Source organism: Pinus tabuliformis, chromosome 9, assembly GCF_031772625.1.
Source record: "Pinus tabuliformis cultivar Carrire ecotype Pingquan chromosome 9, CPIR1, whole genome shotgun sequence".
Taxonomy (NCBI): Eukaryota; Viridiplantae; Streptophyta; class Pinopsida; order Pinales; family Pinaceae; genus Pinus; species Pinus tabuliformis.
In genome coordinates this window covers 709,664,717-709,686,587 of record NC_142307.1, presented here as the reverse complement: position 1 = coordinate 709,686,587, position 21,871 = coordinate 709,664,717, and positions in this window count along the sequence as shown.

Genomic DNA, 21,871 nt, shown 5'->3' with positions numbered 1-21,871 from the left:
CTAAATATTGTTATAGAGTTCTGTGTTCTGCTCTATGTTCTGGTGACTATGTTTTTGTTGACAGGGTTTCAGTGATTCAGTGTTGGGTGATTTAGAGATTGATGATGCAAGTGGTGATTGATTTTGTGCTTCAATGATATTGATGGGTCCAGTATGAAAATTGGATGAAACGTGGCCTTCAGAATATGATGTTGTGTTCCATGAGTATCCAGTCTAAAAATTTATGAAACGTGGTACCTGGAGGAAGAAAGAAGGTTGTAGCCTTCTGTAGGTCGGCACCTACGTACTAGTACATCAGCTAGTACAAGAGCTAAGGGGGTTGTAGCTCCCTTCCAGGAGAAGCTGGAGAACGAGAGAAGGTTGTAGCCTTCTGCAGGTAGAAGCCTGCGTACTGGTATAAGACTGCACCAGTACAGAAATATTGTAAAAATAAGTTTCTTATTAAAAGAAGATAGAGATGAATTGCAACAAGTGGTTTTCACCCACATTGGGTTTCCACCTTATATCATGGTTTTCATGTGTTCTTCTCATGTGTGATGATCTGTTCTGTTTTACTACACCTATTTACTATTCATATGGTTAATAATGTTCTGATGCACTCATTAAAGATCAACTAACTAAATCATAAGTTTACTGGATATAGGCTAGTTGCATTAGACAAATTTGCGTGTACACGTAGGTTCCCTTAACTAAAGTTGCGTACATGAATCTGTCGAAGCCCCGAAAATCAGGTCGACAACAAGGGGGATACCCGCCAGGTCCGAACCTTGGTTGGCAGCTCCTTATCCATTTGGTATAACGGGTCTGACTGGGGATAATGGACCAGTTTCCCAATCTATGGGTGTGTGTGTGTAGAATTAGATGTTGTTGATCTAACAGTTCCTATCTAAGCTATTCTAATTCAAACTTTAATCTAATTCTATGCTATTGTAATCTAATAAAAACAACACATCTAATCTATGCTAACCCGGGATGTAATTCTTCTATTATGCGATCTAAAGAGATTTCAAATAACAACTGGTAATAAAGATCATTTAGCGATTATAAGAAAGGAAATCAATTAAGATGAACTATTTCGCATAAAAAGTTAGGCAAAACAGTTGTGAACAGCATATCGCATAATAAGCTATTCATACATTAAACATAAATAAATAGCTACCACCGTACAAAAGTGCCAAATGGTAACTCAAGCATTCATGCAATAACATATAAACAACTAAAAACTATATATCACTTTAACATATAAGCAGAAATGGTCAAGAGATAAAAGTACCATTTATGACTGGTCCTACTCATAAGCTTCAAGCAACAATGATTTATCTCTCCTTTCTCTAACATCTACTAAGAGTACAGAAGTGCAACATCAGTAGCAGATATCAAATGCAAACATCAACAAATCTTGATCCATTCATTCACCAAAACCTCCTCTAAGGGTGCAAAAGTGCATGTTCTGAGGACAAGTTTTTGATAAATTTCTGGATCCTTCTCTAAATGCATGAGAAGGGTTTAAATACTACTAACTAAATAACTTAATTACACAGATTCAGGATACGGTTTAAATGACCGCCCTTTTTCTAAGCAAAACTATTTCTAAAAATTAAATCTAATATCTAACTATTTCTGCATTTGCTCCTTAATGTTGCGAGCATTCAATATTTTCCTGGGTAGAGTCGGTTGACTGTCTTCCGCTTTTGGTTGAGCTAAGAAAACAGAAATGGCAAGAGCTGGCACCATCTTTTCAGCAAAATAGAAGATATACTTGAGAATCATCCTCTGGCTATGTGGATTTACTGTGTATGCTCAGTAATAATCCAAATTCCACTTGGTTAATCCTCAAATTGCCTCTGCCTTTGCTTTCTTGTGTTTCCGGGCTTATGAGTGACTGAGCAGTTAGGGACTTTGCTTTTTGAGCAATTTTCTCAGCGATGTGCGATTAGCGCTAGGCGCTAATTGCGCATCGGAAACTGCCTCCGTTCTTTGATCCGGGCCTTTCTGGTGCGTTTTTCGCCTTTAGCGCCTTTTCCTTCACCAGGTATAAGCTTCAAAATTTTGTAAACATACTGCTTTTGTGAGCTTCTAGCCTTGAGCATTAAATCGCCCGTTGATATCAGCATTGTTCAACTACTCATTCAACCATGGCTCTGACTGAAAGATCTGTAATGGATAGCTCAGCAGCGCTCTGGAATTTTGCGGTTCTGGTGCATGCGATATTCGTTCATGAGGGAATTTCTTCTCTGCTTCCGAGTATTGGAGCTTTACCCTTTTCCTTAATTGCTTCCTGCACATTGCTTCATGTCGTTTCTGTTTTTTGTTCCTGCAGTTCACACATGAGGAGAGAGTAATGATAATAAAAATCGACAAGAAAGCTCTGAGCTCTACGGATGTACAAAAACATGCCACCTGACGTGAACTAACTCTTCGAAAAACACAAAACTGTCTTTCGTTAACACTTGGCATATCATTCATTAATTCTCATTAAAGCACGCATCCAATTTTTGATTTATGGACAATTTTTTCTTGAATGTTGAGCTGGGAAAAATTTGCAATGGACAATTTCTACGATTCGCATCGCAACATCGCATCATCGCAGTATTGCGTTTTCATTAAGATGTGTTATCGCAGGGTTTCCAGATCGCGCTTATCGCAAGATCACAGATCGTTGTATCGTGCGATCGCAAGATCGCAGATTGCACTGTCACGTTATCGCAAGATCGCAGATTGTTACAATCATTAAATGGTTATGTGCTATTTATGCAATATTGCGATATGCGATGTTGCATATCGGCCATTGGCAATTTTTTTAAGGTTTTCGAATATGAGCGTTTCTTAATGCATGCGATGCGATGGAATTCACATCACACTCTCGCAGTTTATCATTTTACTCACAAGGAAATGTCCTATCTTCTTCGCGCGATGCGATGTTTTCTTTAAGGAGTAGAATACATGAGTTTTAATTGAATTTTTTGAATTTTTTACTAAGGGTCCCCACTTACCTAGTGTTATTTCTAATACTAAATAAGTAGGGGGGTTGTTGGTGGCCACAACAATTGGCGATTCACTTGGAAGAACCAGTTACCTCTATTTTTCTATTGAATTTTTCAAACTTCCAAAACAGAAAATTTTTCAAAAAATTAAACTTTGTTATGGAAAGATAGAGTACATTATGCTCTAAACTATCAATGATATTTTGTTTCAACCTCTTTCTATTCTAATTATTTGCTTCCTCAGGCTAGTCCTTGTATTTACATTAGCCATTACTTGGTCTTGTAAAGATAAAATAAAGTCTCCTCTGTAAAACAGTTTTAAATATGCTCATTTGTCGTAGGTAGAGCCTCTGCTGCCAGCAGGCATTTATAGCCTCGACAAGGTTACCTGTTACCCAGCAATGATCCTGTATCCTACTTAAGGTGACCTATAATTTTCAAAGAAAAATCCATATCCACACTTATTGTTTTGATTTTCTTTTTATTCTTAAAGAACAATGTCTTGGTTTGGTAGCCAAATTATGACACAGTCACTCACTTGATTCATAACCTTGCTGAACAAGCTGGCTCGTGATGAGACCCCTTGTCTTTTTATTACATCAATCTTGAGTCATTGCCCTGTTGTGGTGGACAGTATTGGCAAAGTCAGCAAGTTATAATATCTGTGATCATGATAAGCCGGCTCGTGATGAGACCTCTTATTCTTCAAGATATAGTGTATCCTTGGATTATTCCTCTGAAAGCTGCGATTTTCCTTAGCAGGGAGGAAGTCATTGTTTCCTTAAGATAGCTCTGGACGACAATAATAGAGTTTTTTGGAAACAACTGTTCTACAGAGAATCTTCATTTTGTTATTGATACCTTTAATTATACTGAGATAAAACAATTTCTTCACTAAAGGTTGCTTTCATCAAATTTTTTGAAGTTGAAACTAGTATCATATCTAGGCTAAAGTTTTTAACTGTATCTGTCAATAATAAAGATCAGTTTTCAAAAAGATTTGCTATTTATACAAGCGAAAAGTTCAAAATCTGAAAGAGAATTGGTGTCTTTTTCGTAAATACCTAATGTAACCACTTACAACTGGTTTTATTATGAAAAGAAAAACTATTCTACAAAAATAGAAGAATAATCTTCTATGGAAAATATTTCTTGAGAATTTGTCCATTAACAGGCAAAGGATCCCTCTTACCTGCTAAATCCTGTAACACAAATGTTGATGGACCTATGACTTCAACAATCTGAAAAGGACCAAGCCACATCCTTTGAAATTTTGTATGTTTGCCCTTTTCTTCATGAGCCTTATCCCACTTTAAAACTAAATCTCCCATCTGAAAATCTTTTCTGGTCATTATGTTTGAATCAAAAGAGGATTTTACTAGCGCTTGATGATGAGCATGCGTTTTCTTAGCTTGTTCTCGTTGTTCTTCTAATTTAAGTATTTCCATTTGTCTTAGCTGTAAGGAGGAAGTGGGTACTTCATCAATGTATTGTACTAAAGACAAAGAGGGAATGGCTAAGTGAGTCGGAAGAACCACTTCTTTCCCATAAACTAAATTAAAGGGAGAAGTGCCGATTGAAGCTTTTTGCGTTATCCTATCTGCCCATAAAGCATATATCAAAGCCTTGTGCCAATTCTTTTGATTCTGGTCAACTGTTCTTTTAATAATCCTGATTAGGTTTTTATTTGTTGACTCAGCTAACCCATTACCTTGCGGATAATAATTGGCCGAATATTTAAGTTTGAATCCTATTTTAAGTGCAAATTCAGTCATTGCATTTCCAGAAAAGTATGAAGCATTATCAAACATTAAATCGGATGGCAATCTAAACCTAGTGATTATAAATTGATCTATGAACTCAATAATATTTTCAGAATTAGCTGTCTTGAGAGGAACTGCTTCTACCCATTTAGTAAAATAATCTGTTGCCTTGAGGATGTATCTATGCTGCTTAGAAGAGTGAGGAACAATCTCACCTATTATTTCCAAGCCCCACTGACTGAAAGGTTGCTTAATGTTTACCGGTTGTAGTGGCAGGGATGGCTTCTTCTGTCTTCCAGCAGTAGTTTGGCAGACTTGACATCTTCTCACGTAACTGTGCGAGTCTTTGAATAGCATGGGCTAGTAATATCCTGCACGTAAGATTTTATGTGCAGTAGCATCTCCAGCGTAGTGTCCGCCTGCTGGCCCATCGTGGAGTTCCTGCAAAACTTTTTTAGCTTCAGCTTTCTCAAGACACCTAAGAAGAACAGAATCATAATTTTTTCTAAAAAGAATATCATTTATGAGCTGATATTGTTTAGCTTTCAATCTTAGAGCTCTTTTCTTAGTATGATCAAGGTGTGAAGGAGCATACCTGTTCTTAAGATAATAAATGATATCAGCATATAATGATTCTGCATCATTTAGGCTTACCTCACACATTTGTACCTCTTTAGATGAAATTTTAGAAATTTGCGATGCTCCGGCTAGCATTTTGCAGAAGCCTTGACCTCTTACAATGTTTGCTAGTTTGATCTCAAGGTCATATTCCTGTAAGGCAATAACCCAATTGGCCCTTTTCTCACCCACAACCTTCTGTACTTAGAAGATTCCTTACCACTGGAAACGGTACTATGATCTTAGTATGGGTTTTAAGTAGGAAAGGTCTGAAGTATTTGACCGCTTTGAAAACAGCATAAGCCAGTTTCTCCACGTCTGAATAATTGAGTTCAGCCCCTTGTAAATTTGAGCTAAAAAATGCAATTGGAGCTTCCGCTTTTTCTTGATTCGCTTGAGTTAGAATCACAACATATGACTTATCTGAGGCAAATGTGTATAAAATAAAAGATTCTGAAAAATTCGAGGTTGCTAAAGATGGAGCATTAATAATAGCTTGCTTGATCAGGTTGAATGCTTCATGTTCATCTTGACCCCATTTAAAATTTGAATTCTTTTTAATCATGGTTTTCAAAGGAGACACGATTCACGAAAAATCTGGAACGAATCTCTTTAGAAAATTGATTTGACCAAGGAAAGATTGCATGGCTTTTTTGTTATGAGGTAGGGATATTTCAGAAATTTCTTTGATTCTGTCGGGATCAATGTGAATACCGGATTTTGACACTATGAATCCTAGAAGTTTCCCTTCACTTAGCGCAAAAAAAGATTTCTTTGGGTTAAGTGAAATTCCATACCTTAAACACCATTGAAATATTTGTTTCAGGTCTTTGAGATGGTCGCTTCGCTTCTTTGAGTACACTGTTATATCATCCAAATAAATTACTACAGATTTATTGACTAAACCTTTGAATGCAATGTCCATGGCTCTCTGAAATGTGGCACCAGCATTAATCAAACCAAATGGCATCTTCCGATATGCATATGTGCCCCATTTAGTTCTGAATGTGGTTTTCAACTGATCATTAGGATGTACCAACACTTGATTGTATCCTGAAAATCCATCCAAGAAAGACATTAATTCTGAGCCGGCCACTGCCTGCAGTATCTGCTCCATAGGTGGAAGAGGAAAATTGTCTTTTTGACAGGCTTTGTTAAGGTTCCGAAAGTCAATGAAAATCCTAATATCTTCGTTATTCTTTCTAACGGGTACCATATTGGAGACCCATTTGGAATGTCTGACGGGAAAGATTATCCTGGCTTTCAGTAACTTATTGAGCTCAGTTTTTATCTGGTTTTCTAAATTGGGGTGGATCTTTCTCAGCTTTTATTGGACAGGTTTCTTGTTATCAATCATGGGAATAGTATGCTGGATGATAGAAGTGTCGTATGTTTTCAGCTCATCATAATTCCAGGCAAAAACATTTTTATATTGTCTCAAAAGACGAATATACGCTAGCTTCTCTTCAGGGGCTAGGCCGAGGCCTAGATTAATGTTTTGTGGTTTAGCATCGGTCCCTAGGTTTACTAATTTGTAGTTCAAGGTTGAACTGTAGAGTTTTGAATTGGTAGACCTCTTAAACATATCTTTCAAATCGTATAAGTCTTCTAACTTGACCACTGACTTAGGTATAGCATTATTAGTGCTATTTTGTTGCAATTGTTGATTGTGCTAGTCTTCGTCAATTATTTGATTGGAGTAGGATCCTTCAGACGTGAGGAAATTTACGATATCAGGATCGTCATTGAATACTCTCCAATTTATGATGTTGTCAGGAATGGACGGTCTAAAGATTAATTCTATTGAGAATCTATCTGGACTAAAATCTTCGGAGGGAATAAGCTTAGAAGCTACGTTAGCCAAAAGGTCTGCACTTGCGTTTTGGAGTCTGGGGATTGAAGAAATATTAAACGCTATGAAATGCTCAGTCAGATCTTGTACTAAAGATTGATAGTGTTTTAAGTGACCTGATAAGCAATGTATAGAGTTACGTACCTGTTTAACCACAATCTCAGAGTCTCCAAAAACTTGGAGATACTTGACATCTAACTCGATTTCTTTGTACAGGCCTTGAACCAAAGCCTCATATTCTGCTGTATTGTTTGTGCAATCGAATTTGAGTCTGCATGTGAGCATGATTTTTTCTCCTTCTGGACTAATCAGAACGCATCCTGCTCCTGCTCCTTCGTTAGATCTAGAGCCATCAAAAAATAATTTCCAAAACAAATATTTATTTATAGGTTTATCTAAAAAATTGATACATTTCGAACTATCAGTTCGAGAAAAATTTTCGACTTGGGACAAAACAGAGTGTTCTAAATAGGGTGACGCATGAGCATTGAAATTGCCGAGGAAAGAATCTACCGAGTAATTGCCAATGATACTGCTGTTATACGCTACCGGTTCATTTTCTCCCTCTAACTCCGTTACTATGTACTTCTGGTGTAGCTCTCGTTCAACTTTTATTTGATTCGGTTTATCGTTGTAGGGCAGCCACATGTGCGACCAATCGGTTGCGAAGTATCCATGGAGTTTTTCTAACCAATCCCTGCTAATAATTAAGCCATATAATTCTGGGATATCAGCAACTAAAATGTCAATAACCTGACATACCTTCGGGTTGGATGACAATCTTATGGTTACTTGATTTAGTTTGCCAATCACTTCGACTTGAGATCGATCTAGCTGAACTACGTGCACTGTGGATTTCTGTGGTTGAACATTTAACTTGGCACATATAGATTTGGGAAAAATATTCGATGAAGCACCGGAATCTACCAAACAATTGTGCACATTTTTATTGAAGATTTCATAAGTAAGGAGAAATGGGGGAGTGTGAGATCTTGATCTTCCTCCAATCAAGGCGATGTCATTTGGATCAATCTTATTGATCGTGTTAGTTGGAGGTCTTCCCATGTTGTGGGAAGCTTGAGAAAGTATAGCGACAGGCAAAGGTGCAACTGGCACGGCATGTAATTCTTTCATCATTATCTTCTGTTGATGTTTCAACTTGCTCAGTTCGTAAAGGGTGATATTAGCCCTAGTCTTCTTCATGTCATCAATAATATTGTACTCCATTTCATCCGACACTATCAGTGTTTTCGATGGAGTCGTTTCATCTGCTTGGACTGGGCTAGTTTGAGTCGCTTTAGATGTCGTTTTCTTTGTTGCGACTTTATCCTTTGTTGCAGAGCTTGCGCTCTTCGACTTAGGGGTAGTTTGGGGAGGATCAAGCTGATTTTTGCTTCATGTGCTAACTGGAAATACTTCTTGATCTTCTTCCTGTGGGAGGATGAAATCCCACATTCCTTGTAATTCCACAACTTCTTCGTCATCGGTCTGCCCTTCAGTGGCAATTTCCTCTTCCTCTTCCTTGGATTCAGCATTTGAAATGGCATTAGGTGGGTTTGCATATGTTGAAGGACCTCTTTTAAAAGCTCTGTAGGGCTTTTTCGAAGAAGTTTCTGCTACTTGCTTTTTATGTCGACCATCTCATTGGCCATGGTCTTTAGAACTTTCTACAATCCTTCCAAATCAAAAGGATCTTTTGCTTGTTTCTTCTTGGAGTCTTCCTTGAAGGTGACTTTTTTGGACTTATGTTCCTCTATCGCGGATCTCTTTTCCAGGGCTATTATTCTTTTCTCTACTATTGTCGCCTCTTTCATGTTATCAGCTAAGGTTATTTTATTCGCCCTATCCACGAAGATGGCTATGTTCGATGGTAGAGTGGTAATATACCATTCACATCGTACTTCTTCGCTGGGCTGGGAAGCAGTAGGAATTTTGTTGAAAATTTTGTTGAACCGTAAATTGAAATCCTTAATAGGCTTTCTAGCTTCGGCTTTAAGATTGGATAGGTCATTGATTAACGTTGCCGTTGATCTATCATCACCAAACTTGGTTAGGAATTGGTCCTGGAAGATGTCCCAACTTGCGATGGATTCGAAGGGTAATGAAAAGTACCATAACCCGTCTGTCCCTTGCAGTGTATAGGGAAAAAGCCGGACAACAACATCTTCATTAGTAACTCCATCGAGATTAATGGAAAGCATGAAGTTGTTTATGTGCTCTTTTGCTAGCATGCCTACCTCGGGATTGAATTTAGGCAGCCATTTCTCAGGATGGGCTGGTATTTGACTCAAGGGTGCAGGCATTAAGTCTGCCCTAGGATTGTTCCATGGAGACTGGGCCATTGTTGAACTGCTAATAGAGGAAAGTGCAGAAGATGATCCCTGTGGCTGGGAGGATGAGGATACTATGATCGTAGATGATTGAAGAGGGGTTTTGGGGGTTCCAGTGGACGGATGGATGATGATCTGGAGTGGAGGTGTGGATGGTTGACTTCGCGGTGAAGTAGTTGAGATGGATGATGCAGACGAAAGAGTCTCAGTGTCAGACTCTTGCGGTGATTTCCTTACTCTTTTCCTGGTGGGAAGAAGTAATTCGGTTGGCTGAACACCAAACTTTTCACTCTTTAGCCTGGTCAGGGGATGAGCAGGGTTGTACTGCGAATTCACGCTGCCTTGAGATTTATCAGACCTCTGAGGAGAGATGGAAAATCGTTGAAGTTTGTGAATCAGGGATTCGACTTCAGGAGGTTCAATGGTAGATTGGTCTGAAATATCAGGGTGTGTAGCAACGGTTGATACTCGAGCGACTTCTGACTCTGGATTTAAATGTAATAGGGAAGTCGGGGGAGATGATGAGGGCGATTTACTCTTAGAATGGTATTCAGATTTGGATTTACTTGCCATTCATAGTTCAGGCCCTCCTTCTAGCACCAAATATGTTGAAGCCCCGAAAATCGGGTCGACAACAAGGGGGATACCCGCCTGGTCCGGACCTTGGTTGGCAACTCCTTATCCGTTTGGTATAGTGGATCCGACTGGGGATAATGGGACCAGTTTCCCAATCTATGGGTGTGTGTGTGTAGAATTGGATGTTGCTGATCTAATAGTTCCTATTTAAGCTATTCTAATTCAAACTTTAATCTAATTCTATGCTATTGTAATCTAATAAAAACAGCACATCTAATCTATGCTAACCCGAGATGTAATTCTTCTATTATGCGATCTAAAGAGATTTCAAATAACAACTGGTAATAAATATCATTTAACGATTATAAGAAAGGAAATCAATTAAGATGAACTATTTCGCATAAAAAGTTAGGGAAAACAGTTGTGAATAGCATATCGCATAATAAGCCATTCATACATTAAACATAAATAAATAGCTACCGCCGTACAAAAGTTCCAAATGGTAACTCAAGCATTCATGCAATAACATATAAACAACTAAAAATTGTATATCACTTTAACATATAAGCAGAAATGGTCAAGAGATAAAAGTACCATTTATGACTGGTCCTACTCATAAGCTTCAAGCAACAATGATTTATCTCTCCTTGCTCTAACATCTACTAAGAGTACAGAAGTGCAACATCAGTAGCAGATATCAAATGCAAACATCAACAAATCTTGATCCATTCATTCACCAAAACCTCCTCTGAGGGTGCAAAAGTGCATGTTTTGAGGACAAGTTTTTGATAAATTTCTGGACCCTTCTCTAAATGCATGAGAAGGGTTTAAATACTACTAACTAAATAACTTAATTACATAGATTCAGGATACAGTTTAAATGACCGCCCTTTTTCTAAGCAAAACTATTTCTAAAAATTAAATCTAATATCTAACTATTTCTACATTTGCTCCTTAATGTTGGGAGCATTCAATATTTGCCTAGGTAGAGTCGGTTGAATGTCTTCCGCTTTTGGTTGAGCTAAGCAAACAAAAATGGCAAGAGCTGGCACCATCTTTTTAGCAAAATAGAAGATATACTTGAGAATCATCCTCTGGCTATGTGGATTTACTGTGTATGCTCAGTAATAATCCAAATTCCACTTGGTTAATCCTCAAATTGCCTCTGCCTTTTCTTTCTTGCGTTTCCGGGCTTATGAGTGACTGAGCAGTTAGGGACTTTGCTTTTTGAGCAATTTTCTCAGCGATGCGCGATTAGCGCTAGGCACTAATCGCGCATCGGAAACTGCCTCCGTTCTTTGATCCGGGCCTTTCTGGTGCGTTTTTCGCCTTTAGCGCCTTTTCCTTCACCGGGTATAAGCTTCAAAATTTTGTAAACATACTGCTTTCGTGAGCTTCTAACCTTGAGCATTAAATCTCCTGTTGATATCAGCATTGTTCAACTACTCATTCAACCATGGCTCTGACTGAAATATCTGTAATGGATAGCTCAGCAGCGCTCTGGAATTTTGCGGCTCTGGTGCATGCGGTATCCGTTCATGAGGGAATTTCTTCTCTGCTTCTGAGTATTGGAGCTTTACCCTTTTCCTTAATTGCTTCCTACACATTGCTTCATGTCGTTTCTGTTTTTTGTTCCTGCAGTTCACACATGAGGAGAGAGTAATGATAATAAAAATCGACAAGAAAGCTCTGAGCTCTACGGATGTACAAAAACATACCACCTGATGTGAACTAACTCTTCGAAAAACACAAAAATGTCTTTCGTTAACACTTGGCGTATCATTCATTAATTCTCATTAAAGCGCGTATCCAATTTTTGATTTATGGACAGTGTTTTCTTGAATGTTGAGCCGGGGAAAATTTGCAATGGAAAATTTCAGTGATTCGCATCGCATCATCGCAGTATCGCGTTTTCATTAAGATGTGTTATCGCAGGGTTGCCCGATCGCGCTTATCGCAAGATCGCAGATCGTTGTATCTCGCGATCGCAGATTGCATTGTCACGTTATCGCAAGATCACATATTGTTACAATCGTTAAATGGTTATGTGCTGTTTATGCGATGTCGCATATCGGCCATCGGCGATTTTTTTAAGGTTTTCGAATATGAGCGTTTCTTAATGCATGCGATGCGATGGAATTCGCGTCACACTCTCACAGTTTATCATTTTACTCACAAGGAAATGTCCTATCTTCTTCGTGCGATGCGATGTTTTCTTTAAGGAGTAGAATACATGAGTTTTAATTGAATTTTTTGAATTTTTTACTAAGGGTCCCCACTTACCTAGTGTTATTGCTAATACTAAATAAGGAGGTGGGTTGTTGGTGGCCACAATAGAATATAAGTATAGAAAAGAAAAATATTATTGATTTGATAACACTGATTCACCCCCCCCCCCCCTTCTCAGTATTATTTCCAACAAATTCAAACGTCCATAAAGATGATTTCAAAAATCAACAGATGCCTCATCATGACAATAAACAAAGAATCAGAAGATCCTCCCATGAAATGCCATCTACTTCCAAGTACCAAAGTCTATTATGGCATTGCACAAATTTTGGTTATAAAAATCTCCATTGTAGAGAATATTTTAAATATAGATATATTAAAAATGGATTGTATCAGTCCTCAAAGAATAGAGGCATCAAATATATAAATTTGCATAGGAATGGTCCAAGAAGCTAAAACTTTTTTTCTCCCTTACTAGACTATGTTGAATGATAGTTGTCACAATTTTGGGCACAAGGAAGCTAAATGTAGAGAAAATAGAATCGGAAAAACCCTCATTCAAAGCAAGTGAAATAACCCATAACATCGAAAAGGAAAAGAGATGAAAAGAAATAAGAATGCCACATTATCTTATATGCTCAAAACCAAGACATCCATTGGTATGTGGACAGTGGATTCTCCAAACATATGGTTGGTGATAAAATTAAATTCTTGTCACTAAGAGAAGATAATACATGCAATGTCACATTTGGTAATGATGATCTAGGAAAAATAATGGGAAAATGCACAATTAGCTTGGATAGTGGAAGAGAAAAGGCTCAGAATGTTCTCTTTGTGGATGGAATCAACACTATTTGTTTAGTGTGAGTTAGATGTGTGACCAGAGGTATGATGTCACCTTTCACTCCAAGGGATGTGAAATAAAAATGGAAATACAAGGAAAGTAGTAGCAAGGGCCATGACAACTCCAAGTAATGTGTACATATTCAATGAGGAAAACGAGAAGTTTTGTTTGGGGAAGCTTGATGAGAGCTGGCTATGGCACAAAATGTTTGGACACTTAAAATTTGATCATATGGTGAAGCTCCACACAAAACAAGTTGTAGGGGACTTTCCAAATATTTCCAAGCCAAGAAAAAAAATTTGTAAATCATACCAAATTGACAAGTAAGTTCGAGTACCCTTCAATACCAAGGAAAAGTCATCAACTACACCTATATAGTTGGTTCACACTAACTTATGTGGAGCCTTAAGAACTAAAACCTTGAGTGGAGAACGATATTTCATGTTGAATATTGATAATTATGCCAAACTGACTTGGGTTGCATTTTTAAAAGAGAAATATGAAGCGCTAGATAAGTTCAAAGTTTTCAAATCTATCACTAAAAACCAAATTAATTGTAAAATACATGCCTAAGGTCTATTAGAGGTGGAAATTTTACCTCAAGTGAATTTGATACTTTTTGTGAAGAACATAATAAGGAGACAATTCTCAATTTCTAACACCCCACAACAAAATGATTTGGTGGAGAGGAAAAAAATATCGGTGCAACAAATGGGTACAACAAGTTAGATGAGAGAAATATTCCAAACACCTTTTGGGTTGAAGTTATTCATACATCAGTCCACATATGGAATAAATCTCACTTTAGGCCAAACAATGATAATACTCCCTATAAATTGTGATATGAAAAGAAAAAAAATTCAATCAAGCACTTCAAAATTTTTGGCAGTAAATGCTACATTAAGATCAAAGATGACAATTTGGTTAAGTTTGATGCTAGAGTTGATGAAGGCATGTTATTAGGATATTTAACTAAGAGAAAATTCTATAGATGCTATAACAAAAGATTGTGCAAGATTGTTGACAACATTGATGTGAAGGTGGATGAAGCTTTACCTATAATAAGAGGCAACCAAAATTTATCATCCTAGTTGATCAAATCAGAAGTGAGTGTGAAGATGAACTACATGAGGAATCAAAAGAAGAAGAATAAGAGGAGGAAACATGCTCTCATCCAAAATCCCCTTCAAGGTTTGTACAAAATAATCATCTTGAAAATAAAATTTTTGGTAATAAGGAAGCAAGAGTTCCAACTAGAAGAAAGCTAATAAGTATTTAGTGCAAAACATATTGCTAAGCTATCCATGATTGAATCCAAATATTTTTCTTAATAAAGTCAAGATAATCATTGGATAAATTCCATGAATTAGGAATTAGATCAAATTGGGAAAAAAATAGACTTGGGAATTAATTCCAACTCCAATAAATAAAAATGTTATTGGCACCAAGTGGGTCTTTAGAAACAAGCTGAATGGATATGGACAACTAATGAAAAATTGAGCTAGACTTGGAAGAAAATTTTGCTCTTGTTGCAAGAATGGAGGAAATAAAAATGTTCTTAGCATTTTCCTATCACAAGAAGTTCAAATTTTATCAAATGGATGTGAAATTAGCCTTTCTAAATGGATAAATTGAAGAAGAAGCTTATATAGGACAAATTGAAGGGTTCTAGTTGTTAGACAACATAAATGATGTCTGTAGACTTAAGAAATATTTGTATGGGTTAACAATATTCAATATTAGACAAGCATCTACTGCAACAAGGTTTCAAAAGAGGGACAGATGATAGTAATTTGCATATGAATCCTGAAAATGAACGTCCTTTAGTCATTTTTGTTTATGTTGATGCCATAATTTTTGGAAGTGACGCATATTTGCTTAGCCAAAAATTTGTAGTTTAAATTCAAGCTAAGTTTGAAATGGTTGTGCTAGGATAATTATCCTTCTTCCTTGGTTTACAGATTGCACAATTAACAAGAGGAATGATTATCTCCTAAAGAAAATATCTCAAGGAGATGTTGAAGAATTTTGGAATGGAATAATGCTCACCTATTATTACTCCTATGGTCACTAGAAGTAAGCTAAGCAAAGACAATGAATCACTTGAGTAAATCAAACTTTGTTTAAATCAATGATTGTAAATTTAATGTATCTTACAACATCAAGGACAAACATCATGCAGGTTGTTGGTTTAGTGGAAAGGTATCAATGAGATCCTAAAGAGAGAAATTTGTTAGCTGCAAAATTGTTTTTAGATATTTAAGTGCCACTGTGGAATTTGGTTTATTGTATCCCAAAGGTGAAATTTTTTCTTTGATTTCACACACATATGTCAATTGGGCTGGTAGTGAAGATGATAGGAAGAGCCCAACTGGTGGTTCCCTTTTCCTAGGAGATTGTTTGGTGGATTAATTAAGCAAAAGGAAAACATCATTCTCATTATCCACAACTGAAGAAGACTCATAGCAACTATTGCATGTTGCACTCATATTTTGCAGATGAAGTAGACTTTGCAAGGCATGAATGTAATGTATGATGGATTGATTCCTATTATTTGTGATAATACAAGTGCTATATGTATGTCCAAGTATCTCGTTTTCCATTCAAAAACCAAGCATATACCCATAAAGTATTACTTTCTTAAAGAACAAGTGGCTAATCAAATTGTAATGTTGGAGTATATATCAATAAAGGAACAAGTTTTTGATATTCACCAAGCCTCTTACCCTAGAGCCCTTTGAGTATTTGAGGTATAAGTTGGGAGTGATGTGTCTCTCATCTCTTTAATATTTTTCCTCACAAGGAATGAAGGAAAATATCTAATTTAGTTTGAGATAATTGTATTCCAGGAGTGAAACATAAGAGAAGTGAATAACCTCAGGGGGAGCTGGATTAAGACATGTAGCATTTGTTCAAGGGGAGTAATTTTCTATTTCTCACTATAATTGACTTGTCATATTGATAAATGGGGAGTTGGCTCTTGGAACAACCATTAGGGTGCATTAATTCAATTGTATAGCAGCATAACTACAACTTAGTCAATCTATATCAAAGGGTATAGATTTGATTTTTGACCTACCATTGGTGTGGTAATATGTTATGCAACCAGCTCACAAAAAGATATAAAAGATAGATCAACAACTTCAAAATTAGCCTCTTCGAGGGGGAAACCTCCTTTACATTACACAAATGAACAATTCTTGGATGATACAAATGACAAGACCTCCTTTCTATATATAGGAGTTTAAGGGGTCACAATATAATTAGAGCCGACATAACAATAGTAATGTAAGGGCACAACAATAACAATAGTGGGCTTCTATGGGGCACAAAAATAACAATATGGGGACTACATGGGCGTAACAATATAATAAGGGGGTTGCACTAATAACAATAAGGGGCTTCAAAAAGTGTTGTTGTCAATGCTTGAGTAGTTATGGATGATTCTGTATAAAATTCTCGTCCTCCCATGTGGAATCTTCAGTGGGTAAGTTCTTCCACTTGATGAGATACTCTGAAATTAATCAATTTCATAGATGTTGGGTTATTGTTTCTGTGACTGCTTCAGGTTCCAATATGATTTTTCCTTCCTCATCAGGTTCCGACAATATTTCTTGAACTAGGAGCTTGTCACCTATAACCTTCTTTAAGCATGAAACATGGAAAATTGGTGGCACTTGGGAAGATGCAGGAAGCTCCAATTTGTATCCCATAGTACCAATATTTTGCAACGCCTTGTAAGGACCATAGTACTTTGATGATGATTTATTATCTCTCTTAGCTTGCTTGAGGGACATTTGTTTGTATGGTCGTATCTGTAAAAATACCCAGACACCTAAATCAAAACTTCTTTCGTTGTGATGTTGATTTGCATGTTGTTTCATTCGATTCTGCACCAAAGTGAGTTTATTCTTTAAGAGTTGGAGAATTTGTTGTTGATTCTCGATGTGATATTCCGCTTCTTGAACCTTAGAATTTTCTCTTAAAGATGATGTGATGGATGGTGCATGATATCCATAAAGTGCCAATGCATTACAACATATGGTCGGATTCATTTCTTCTTTCTATAGGGTTGGTTCTTGGTGTATATTCTCTTATTTTGATGTTTCTTGATCATTTTCTTCCTCCTCTTCAAAATTTATGTAAATTAATTTCTTCTCAACACACTTATGACCTTTAGTGTATTCGTTATCACAACGGTAACAAATCCCTTTTGCTCTTTTTTCTTCCAATTATTGTGGTGTCAACCTTGTAGGTTGTGGAAGACTAGGAGCAACAACACTTCCATATTTATAGTGATAAGTGGTAGACTTCCTTGTTGCCATAATTTTTCTTTCAACTTTTCTTGCAAACCTGAATGCCTTCTCCAATGAATCAAGTTCCCAAAGATGAACCTCATGTCGAATGTTATCCTTTAAACTCCCTATGAAGACATCAATCCTCTTCTTCTATGAAATATCATTTACCCTTATATTCAATTTTTGGAAGTCCTAAATGTTCTTTTCCATTGAACACTTTTGTTTGAGATTTATTAGTTGGCTAAAGAAGGTCTTTCTCTTTGTATCCTCATAATGTGCTATCATTTCCTCCATGAGAATTGACCAGGTGACAAGTGGTTTAGGAGAACAAAGCCATCTACACCATACAAATTGATTCGGTTGTAAATATAAAGATGAAATGCATACCTTTTGTAACAGTTGTACATCATGTAGATGACAATATTGCTCCATCTGTAGTATCCAATTTACCGGATCCTTTCCATCAAACTTCCTCATATCTCTTTTTCTTTCATTTAGGAGCTCGATATTGAAATGATTATGCCTCTGTAATTTCGGATCTTCAAATTCTAAAATATCATGTAGTGGTAGCCCTATTAGTCCTCTTTCCAACCCCATATGTCTAATCGATATTGGATTCTCCAAAAAATAGTTATGCACAATCTCCCACAATGTCTTGATTATAGACTGGTTCAGTGGAGAGAACTTGTATGAAGTCCCACGTCTCATTGTTTCTACCTTCAGACCTGAAAACGATACCCAAAATACTAAAGTCCATCCTCATTTTATAAATTTTTACGAAATTTGAATTTGATGCTCAGAGAGAAAGTTATGAGGATATTCCCAAGGTCGCTTGTTTAAGATGGAATTTGGGAGCTTGTAAAAACCCTAACTTCCTTGGATCATATCTCCGAAAATATAGCGAGACAAGATCTAAAATTATGACCGGAAGTTCATCACGATTTCTTCTCAAATGGGTTTTTTTTCAACTTCTAAAGCTTCTTAGACAAAAACGTTATAGTGACAATTCCACGAGGACCTGTTTGAAGCAGCAAAACCCTAGAATCCAAAGCTCTGATACCAAATGTTATGCAACCAGCTCACAAAAAGATAGATCAACGACATCAAAATCTGCCTCTTCGAGGAGTAAACCTCATTTACATTACACAAATGAAAAATTCTTGGATGATACAAATGACAAGACCTCCTTTCTATATATAGGAATCTAAGGGGCCACAATATAATCAGAGCCAACATGGAAATAATAATGTAAGGGCACAACAATAACAATAGTGGGCTTCTATGGGGAACAATAATAACAATATGGGGACTACAAGGGCACACCAATAAAATAAGGGGGTTGCACTAATAATAATAAAGGGCTACACTAGAAGTATAGGGACCTAACATAATGTATTGGTACGACTATACATTTCACTTTAATTGGTACAACAATAGAAGTTTTGGTATCAATATTTAGTGAATAGGTAGGAAGGGGGAGAGTGAGCAAACAATGTGGTTTGAGTAGCAGGAACCCTTTGCCATTGCTGCTAAACAGGGAGAGAGAGAGAGAGAGCAAACATTGGAGATGAAACTTGAGAAAATACATTAGATAGTGAAGATGGAGAGTGTGTAGACATGGAGATAGAGAATGAGTAGATTGATAGGGGGAGTCACACCAAAGGCCATTAATGCCACGGAAATTTTTGTGGTGTTGGCATCAATGCCAAAGGGGGAGATTGTTGAGTGTGTTGGAAAATTGTTGAGAATGCATTTTCATTGATTTCAATTTTAGGGTGATAATGTTGAGTGTTCATGATGTCATTGATGTAATTATGGATGATGTCAATTTAGGTAGTTTCTCTTTACATGCATTTTCCCTCCTATTTCTTTATTTAAAAGAGTATGAAATGTGTCTTGTTAAATATACCTTTCAAATACCTTTCCAATGGTATATGGAACTTTTCCTAACTCCTAAGGAATGAGGAGAACATTGATTTTGAAGTGGTATAGTACATGTAAATTTCTAGGCTAGGTCACAGTTTCGTGGACTCATCAGGATAAGAGTGCATTGACCATCGAACTAGAAGAAAATATTAGGAGGGGAATCGACAGTCCACGGTGGTGAAATGACAAGCTATTTTTCATAGCACCAAATCACAAGGAGCTTGATAGTAAATTCCTATGCATTTATCAGTCCACCCGGTAAACAAAAGCTCAAGAAGGAGTGCTAATGCCCAACATGTAGTGAAGCGAAAAGATGTTGGTAATAGTGCTTGGTTGCAAGGAGATTGGCTTTAAGCACCCATACATCTATTGGAATGCTCAAAAGATTTGGTTTTCATAAAACAACAAAGTTGTATGGAAAATCGATGCTCGAAACATGCGGAAAAATAGACGGCACCTCCACATATATGCCAGGTGGTAGTGACATGGCATATAGGTGGCTACTGTGGTGACATGGCTAAATAAGTTGACGTGGTAGTTTGAGGAGGTGACATATGGCAGGTGAATTTGACACTTCTGGGTGGCTAAATGTATAGATTGCGAGTGACATGTGGCAAACATGTATGGGAAGGGGCACACATGGAAAATATTACTAGCTCTAACAAATGACATGTCAGACATAGGTAAGTGACATGCCTTGTGGGTCCCTTGCTAGACCACCTAGTTTGAGGATCTTGTAACAGGTAGCAGTGTAGATGAATGTGATTGGCAAGTGGTATAATGGTAAATGAAAAAACATCTCCAATATATGACAAACCATCAAGTGGCACATTTTTTAAGTCAAATCGTTAGTTCTAAAAAGTTTTGTGAACAATATAACGTGAAATTAGTTGACGAGTGAGGTGCAACATGCCGATAGATGGACTAATTATTGTCAAGAGCAACACCATCAACTAAAAGTCCAATCTATTACATTTCTAAGATATAAAGTTGTACACACCATGGTGATCAATGCCCGTTTAATGTTGAGTGATGCGAGGTGAGCAGTGGTCAACAGAGGGACAATTTCCCATCATCAACAACAAGAATGAAAGTGGCATGTTCATCTGTCGCAGTGCTCATTTGGATAGAGTTGTAACCATTTAGCATCAAGTGATGAATGACAACTGATGGGAGGTGAGCATCATTAAAGCCATGGTCACCACTAAGGTCACATGGTGCCAAGCATCAAGCACCCAGGACAACCACGACCATCATTTGAGCATGCAAACGATTAAAGAGTTGAAACTAAAATAATTATGAATTGGAAAAATCTTTAAGATTGGTGTTTATAAATAGAAACCAAAACATCATGATATTAATAATAATTCCCGTGCAAATCAATCAATGAGAATGTTGTAGACATGAGAAGATCTATGGTTTAAAAGTAAAAAGGAGAGAGAGTTGTGTTAAATAACAAACTGAAGAAGATGTGTGGAATTGTTAAAGATATGAAATAAAGATGGTTTTAGACTATTGACGAGAGGTTGAAAAGTGTAAAAAATATAATATATGAAGTGGTTACGTAATGTAACAATGTATATTTGAGTCACCGAGGAATTATTTAAGAAATATCAGAGAAGGAAAAAAATATGGAGCTAAAGAATGTTGTATGAGAAAAATTTAATGGAAGAGCCATAGATCTGAGTCTAAAAATGTATGAAGGAGGGATCTAAGTGGTTGAATCAAGTTGGTGCTTTCAAATTATGATATTGGAGTATTCTTCAAGTTGGTGCCTATGAAGATCAGTGGCTTGGTGCTTACAAACAAGTGGGATTTTCTGCTTCTAGTAAGTGGGTGCCTACAAAATATGATGTAAATTGAAGTTGGTTCTTGCATTTACATCACAATTAAAATAATACTTATGGTTTTCTCCTGCATGGGTTTCCATATACATATCTTGTGTTCAATCTTCATGTGATTGGTGCACTATAATTTTAAACAACACCAAATAATGGACAAAAAATAAGGAAATAATGAGTTTCTTATTATTCACAAAGATATAAATTTATACATTGTCTAATGTGTTGGCATTATGATACAAGTATGATACAAGTGTTGTCCTTGATGACAACTCACTCAGATGACAGATCACAATGCAGCAGGTCAACAACAAAGAATTAATGATTAGACTACAAAGAATGAATAAAGAGAGGTATACGGAGGTTCACCTTGAGGAAAGAGCGTATGCACGCAGGTTAACATACCAAAAAAAGAATATAACGTACACACACACTTTCACAGAATGGAAAGCACGTACATGTTGGAAAACTAAGTTTTGGTCCATGGTATTTGGTCCAAGGTATTGGTCCTAAAGTTTTTTTGGTCCATGGTATTGAGTAAGGCTTAAGACTATAAAAAGAGGAGAAGATCATTAGGCCAAGGTGTGCAAGTGTGCAAGTATTGAATATC